Source organism: Lactuca virosa, chromosome 4 (genome assembly GCF_052849685.1).
Source record: "Lactuca virosa cultivar CGN04683 chromosome 4, Lactuca_virosa_CGN04683_v6, whole genome shotgun sequence".
Taxonomy (NCBI): Eukaryota; Viridiplantae; Streptophyta; class Magnoliopsida; order Asterales; family Asteraceae; genus Lactuca; species Lactuca virosa.
In genome coordinates this window covers 24,649,947-24,657,797 of record NC_136429.1, presented here as the reverse complement: position 1 = coordinate 24,657,797, position 7,851 = coordinate 24,649,947, and positions in this window count along the sequence as shown.

The window sequence follows — 7,851 nt, the reverse complement described above, 5'->3', positions numbered from 1 at the left end:
AACAGCTTCCGATGTGAGGACAACACGCACGTCCCTGAATGAATGAACCTGACGACAACAAACTCTTCACTTGAGGTCTAACCAACCTTAATTATTTCATAACCATGAAGGATTCTGACGAATTCTTGAGAACGCAACGAGAAACTCCCCCAACTATGAGCACTTTTGATGGAAGCACGCCTTCCTTCTCTTATGTAGTGATAAACCTAAACCCAAACCTTGCATACCGGAACCACATATTCCTATGGCCTTGAACTGAAACCACAAAATCGAACAGAGCGATAGTACTTCAAGAAGAATACCCAATTATCCCCCACTTAGGGTTCAAACCATCATCGACTGACGTTTACCACACTAGAGTCTCAGACTGGCTCAACCAAATACATACCAACCTTTACTCTCAGAATGCAACATGGCATATGACGATTCCTTCAGGTGATGACCAAAAAATCATAAAGAAACCCTAAACCTCAGATGTATAACTCGGAAACTCTTCCTAACATCGTCACCTCAAAGTTATTGAAATCGATCATAATACCATTGGATTGACAAGGCACCTTACGAACTGAACTTGTGCAAGCAAAACTTACGTTAGAAGAATTTACCCACAACCTCATCCTCCTATGAAGCTTTAAGAATCCCTTATAGACACTCAAATAATAGTTTGAAAAACTTAACATATCAATAGAGCTCTCCTTTCCAAATCGGAACATCTCGATCCTCCTTAGATATGCCTGATCTTCTCAAAACTATGCCACATATCCAACTCGCGACATGCTCTTCACCTAGGACACTGAACCAAAAGAATAGTCGAGTCATATACATTCCCTTGCTGAAAAACAGAAACGCTTCACCATGAATCTAACGATACACCCTTGCGGTGGAATAACATAACTCCCCTCAAACTCGGGAGGCTGGAAGAACATCAACCCATCATAGAGAACGACTTCCCAACCCTTCATCCGACCACCCATCCTCAGGCTGCAATCCTCGGGTCGATCATCACATTCGCCTCCTACATGAGTCCCACGACTCAAACTGACACCAATTTGATCAAAGTCTTTGATACCTTAAGATCAACTAACTCGTACAAATCTGTACCCTTCAGATCCAAACTGCCATGGCCACAAAGGCCCGGACAAATACCAAGATCATCTTCATCCTGGAAAACCATAACCGAAAAACAAACAAATACACAAACACTACAACGAATCATGGTGCCAAACCATGCTATCTACCCTCAACCAGCTACTTAGAATCACTGTAATTTTTCTCGATTCGAGTACGGATCCTATGCTTTCAGTAGTATGGGACCAATACTACCTTCCACACCTATCCATACTTAGGGCCGGTCCAAAGACATAGTGGGCCCAGGACGAAAAGAAAAAATGGTCCCCAAAGTCATAAATATAATAAAAATTAAATCGAAAATAAACACATTGTTATAAAATTCACTATTAATATTAAAAAACACAAATATGGTCAAAACATTATAAAAACAACTAATTTAAAAAAAAAAATACTTCTCATAACATTTTTAAATAAATTAGTTATATATATATATATATATATATATATATATATATATATATATATATATATATATATATATATATATACTCTAGGAAATTTGGGCCCTTTAGAGATATGGGCCCTAGGCGACCGCTCGGGTTGCCTACCATCAGGGTCGAGCCTGTCCATACTTTCCTCAACAATTATCCCGAATCCTCTAAGTTACCTCCTCATAATGATACTCACAAACCTAATATCCTGAAACGAACCTAATATCCTGAAACGAAAGTTTGAGAACGAGAAAGGGAGTTGTTCATCTCAAGAACCTAGCAAAGGGCAACGAACTGGGGCAATCAATACCCCCATCAACCCTGTTATTCCAGCACCGACCACGCCGTACTTAGGAAACCTCCCACACTGCAGCAAGTGCAACTACCATCATCATGGAGTTTTCCGAGAGCTGCATTGTAATAGATGCAACATGAAGGGGCACACCGCCCACATCTGTAGGACTTCGGTCGAGTTCATCACTTCAACTATCAATGTTGGAACCAGTCCAATATGTCATCTTTGTGGTGAAATATAACATTTCAAGAGGGACTATCCAACAGAGAGGAATGACGGGGGAGTAGGAGGAGTTTGACCCCAGATCACGGGGAAGCAACAAAGAACCCTGCTATATTTTTGGTACGCTTCCAAACCCCAATAATTAATTATAATTATAATTACTCTCTCGTTTGAACCAAATCACATCACTCATATAAAATTTGAAACCCTAACAGGTAAACTATGATGGCTTAGTGTATACATAAGGGTCATTTATAATTAAGATTTGTAGACTTAGAGTGAGTGATCCCGCCTCATTTCATGTCCCTTGTTTGGTTGTGGATCTAGGGCAGGGTTGCTCAGTCAACGGTCTTACCAATCTTAATTATACATGACTTGTGTACACCAAGCGGTTATAGAGAGACCTAGCAGGGATCATTTCATAAAAGTTCATAATTTCAAATTATCAGAACCCTCGCATTGGTAGTACCCGCCAATTTCAAATAAAAAAGGGGGTTGTTGGGTTTTGAGCATTCTAACACTCCTAAGTGTACATGCAACCCTAAATACCTTGGATCTATGTTTTCTCTATTATACATGCAAATATGATTATCCAAGGTATTATCCTAACTAGCATACCAAAACATTGATACTAGGATAATAAAATAGATAGAATACATACCTTGTTGTTGTTGCTTGACTCCATGAAGCTTGAGAGCCTAGTGCCCCAAGTGTGACACCTCAAATGGTTCACACAACATCATGAACTCTTGGAATAACCATGAGAAGAAGACATACATGTTCAAATTGGCTAGCCCTCAAAATATGTATCACTAGTGCCCATTTCTTGAACTAAAGGGGTTCTTATATAGTGTGGCTATTAGGGTTACACCATGTAACTCATGACTTTACCCATTCCTTATGCTCCATGGGTTTTAACCTCCATGGAGTATCCATGGATCACCACATGGGTTAAACCCAACATAAAGGAATCTTGGATCATAAGCCCACATATATAAGAATGAATGATTTACACAATCAATCCCCATATATTTAATTAGTCTCTTTTTTATCACTAAATTAAGTCCAAATTAATTCTTGATCAATACTAATTAAATAACATGATTTCATATTAATATATTAGAACTTATAATATATTAATATGTCACAAAATGTCTTTTCCTCATAAACGGTCTATCCAAATGTTCCGATGCCATGCAACCCAAATGGACCATGCCGAGTCGGGTCAAGTACATACCAATTATAGTTATGGACTTAGACACTAATCCAACAGGGGTTCGTAGCAATAATAATAGAATAAAACCGGAAGCACTGAAAACTTAGGTACCTAGGATAGTTCATCATCCTAGTAATCATTTCTTCCAGAACGACTTAATATCAGTTTCGTCGAGAAGTTCTAACATCCTTATCCGACATGGTTTGGCTTGGTCCTTACCATGCAAAATTCTTATGCTGTGTAAAAGAACTTTTTCCTCCATCAGCCGTCAGATGAAATTCCTCCAATCCATAACACAAACCCTTATATCATCTCTCACCTCAAGACCTCAGAAGTACCCATGCGAGGGGTACCACACCTTCTAGCCTGCTCAGTAGATGGGAAACTTGAAACAAAAAAGCACCGAAGTAGTCTCAGAAGTCAGTAATCACCGAAGTACCCCCAATAGATCTCATAGGAAAATCATTGTACCGCAGGTCAAGTTCAAGATTAGAGTGTAAGAATTCATTAGGTTAATCTATCACTGCTAAGTTTATACGCAAGAGTAGCATATAATTTAGACTCAACAATATTTAGGATGTGTGATTCTGCCCTATTTCCTGTTCCTTGTCTGGTTGTGGACTTGGGGCAGAGCCACCCAACCGAATGTTTTGCCGACCTAAATTATATACGACTCGTATACACGAGGTGATGATGGATGAGCCAAGTATGAGTCTTATCATGAACTTCAAAGCAAACACCCGCAGGCTTACTACAACAACCGGAGATACCTGAGTGGAAGTGGTAGCGGATTACAATGGGCTTTATAATCAATTTACCAAGGCAACAAGTGGACTTGATGCCATTTTGGGTGATCGTCGACAGATTAGCCAAGTCCACACACTTCCTACAATTTTGAAGAAACAGGCAAATAGAGAAGATAACTAGAACGTGTGTTAGAGTGATTAGTCAGAGTGCACGGTGTTCCAATATCTATTATCTCCGTTGAGATAATAAAATCATCTCCCAGTTCAGGCAGTCACTTCAGAAATCTCTGGGAACTAGACTAGTCATGAGCATAGCCTACCATCCTTAAACCGACATACAGAATAAGAGAATGATTCAAGCATTAGAAGTCATACTGAGAGCATAGGTGATCTACTTTGGTAAAGTATGGGGTACCCATTTACCAATTAGTCAAGTACTTTATCATGCTAGCATTTAAGTAGCTCCATTCGAAACCTTCTGTGGTCGCAAGTGCAGATCCTATCTGCACTGGACTAAAGTTGGTGACACGCAACTAGCTAGAGGTCAAATTTCCAGACAGCACCTTCGTTGGACCGGAATTCTTCCAAGAGACTACCAAGAAGAGAGTACAAATACAGGAGCGACGTGAAACTCCCAGAGTCAGACAGAAAAGCTACGCCTTCGATAAAAGAAAACCCTTGGAATTATAGGATGTTGACCATGCCATGTGAAGGTCTCACCCGGAAGGGAAGGATACGCTTCGGAAAGCATGGAATACTAAATCCAAAGTACATAAGATCGTTCAAGATTCTTACTAGATTTGATTCAGTAACGTATAGACCCTGACTACCTCGAGAATTCAATAACATACACCCTATCTTCCATGTCCTTATCTTTCAACCTGTTTTCCCGACGAGACTCTTATTATCCCACTCGATTAGATCGAGGTAAACGAGAACCTCAACTTTGTGGATGAATCTGTGGAAATCCCAGACATCAATGTCATTAGGACTAATCAGATCCTTACCCCCATTGGTGAAGGTCCGCTAAGACGCATAACGAGGGCCTGACTTCACTTGGGAGCGTGAGGATCATCAGAAACATAAGTATCTACCTCTTTCCCCTTCGTCCGTGAGTATGCCTTAGACTTAATTTCAGGACGAAATTCCCTTAATTTCAGGACGAAATTCCCTATAACGTGAGTATGCTCCATGGGTTTTAACCTCCATGGAGTATCCATGGATCACCACATGGGTTAAACCCAACATAAAGGAATCTTGGATCATAAGCCCACATATATAAGAATGAATGATTTACACAATCAATCCCCATATATTTAATTAGTCTCTTTTTTATCACTAAATTAAGTCCAAATTAATTCTTGATCAATACTAATTAAATAACATGATTTCATATTAATATATTAGAACTTATAATATATTAATATGTCACAAAATGTCTTTTCCTCATAAACGGTCTATCCAAATGTTCTGATGCCATGCAACCCAAATGGACCATGCCGAGTCGGGTCAAGTACATACCAATTATAGTTATGGACTTAGACACTAATCCAACAGTCTCCCACTTGGATAAGTCTAAAACTATTATTGTGTATGACTTCAGGAACCGACTGGCAATCGTAGCTCTCAAAAGCCGCTGTCGAACTCTGACCTTGTAGATGAACTCTGACCTTTGTCAATGACTTGTCCATTAGATAAGGGATCATATATTCCTCCATTCTAGATATCATATGGACTGAGACATGGATTATAATCATTCTCTCTGTCCATTTGTTGTTTCCCGATTTCCGATTTATGACGACTGACTAATTGAACAAATCAAATCAGTCCAGGCCCGGCCGAGCACTTACATTTGTCATCACCAAATCATCGAGGGGCCCACAGATATCGCTTTTATCCCGAAGGTAAAAGGAATGGATAAACTTCGACTCATATGGCTTGTTCTACTACTTGTTGAATCATACACAAAGGCACATTTTATAACACCGAGTTACCGAATGCGTTTTCGTGCAATCAATGTAGAACCAACTCATAGTAACAACTCATATCTCTAGGTTTGAAGAATATAAGATATTATCGTCTCATGATCACTCGTGATAAAATCCATGAAGTGATTCCAATGAGCGCGGGTTGAATCCAATACTCAGAACTTATGAGCACTCATGAGTGTTGTAGCCCCTTGTCCAACATCTTAGACCTCTACAAGCCAACCCATGATAGTCTTGATTCATATCTACTTCCAACATATGACCGACTGTGGATAGTTTGAATAACTTAGTCAATCAGGAAGAACGACCTAGTTATTCTGGAAGTCAAAACATGCAAAATGAAACACAATAATAATAGAATCTAATATGGTATCAAAACCTATGAACATAAATTAAACACCTTTTATTTATCACCATATGATTACACATTATTCATTGTATACTGTTTCAGCTATCAACTTTATTCTTGAATTTAAAACAATAGTTGTCCCATGCTCCAAACATGTACACTATGTTTTCTAAACACTAGTCATGCCATACACCAAGTATGCATACTATGTTTGTCTATGATCTTCACTTTGTGAATTAGATCAATTGAACATAACTCCAATGATCCTCTTTCACAGTCCCAAATCCTTACTGCAAATGCAAGAATTCCAAATTCATGCCATTTACTGAAATCTGTTAGATTCTAAACTTATATGCATTGATCCTCCTGTAATGATTATGCACAGAGTCAGAAAGACTTGACAACAACCATTACAGAGCATTCCAAAGAGATCAACTCCTTGGAAACATCCTTCTTGCATTAAGTTTCCTAATCTTACACAGATTGAATAATTTCCAACTTTGAAACATTTCCAGATTCCATTTTGACTATCAGTTCTGAACAAGAGTTGCCTCCTTACAGATTATGTCAATATGGTCCTTCCAGAATTAACACTATACTTCCAACTGTCCTTGAGCAACCAATCTTTGGTAAACCTTAGATTGTCCTCGACAATTGCTTAATCCTTTTAGTCATATCCAGTTCTAGACCTTTTCCCTTCTTAATGCCTCAGGCATTTGGAAAATTTTAGAAAGGATAAATATAGCACATGTAATCGATCCTATATCCGAAGCATATGGGACACGAGTCATGATGTCTCACATAAAGACTAAACCAGTCTTTTGCTATAACATTTCCATTTCTATTTGCCAAGTTCTCATAATTCAGATTATGAAAAGGGATGTCGTAATCATAATCGAATTTTAGAACGCAAATAATGGATAGAAAGGATAAATATAGCACATGTAATCGATCCTATATCCGAAGCATATGGGACACGAGTCATGATGTCTCACATAAAGACTAAACCAGTCTTTTGCTATAACATTTCCATTTATATTTGCCAAGTTCTCATAATTCAGATTATGAAAAGGGATGTCGTAATCATAATCGAATTTTAGAACGCAAATAATGGACCCATATATAGAATTTCCTTATGTTGAGCCATTCCAACATGAAATTCATATATATATCCTTGACTAAATACGATTAAAATCTCAATCTAAGCTTTTAGAATTGAAATGAAGTATAATTTTCTCTCCCTTAATTATAGCAAAACGACTTTTTCAACCCCTGCAGCCTCACGAATTGAAACTTTTGTTTTCTATAATTAACATTGCTAACTTGCAACCTTTATCATAATTGTCATGCTCCCACTCACATGATGATTATTAGCATAACACTTATGCTCCCACTAGCTTTGACATGTAATCAGAAATCAGCTGGACTTCTAGAAATCAATACTTTATTGACTTTCTTACCAAAGTTCAGATT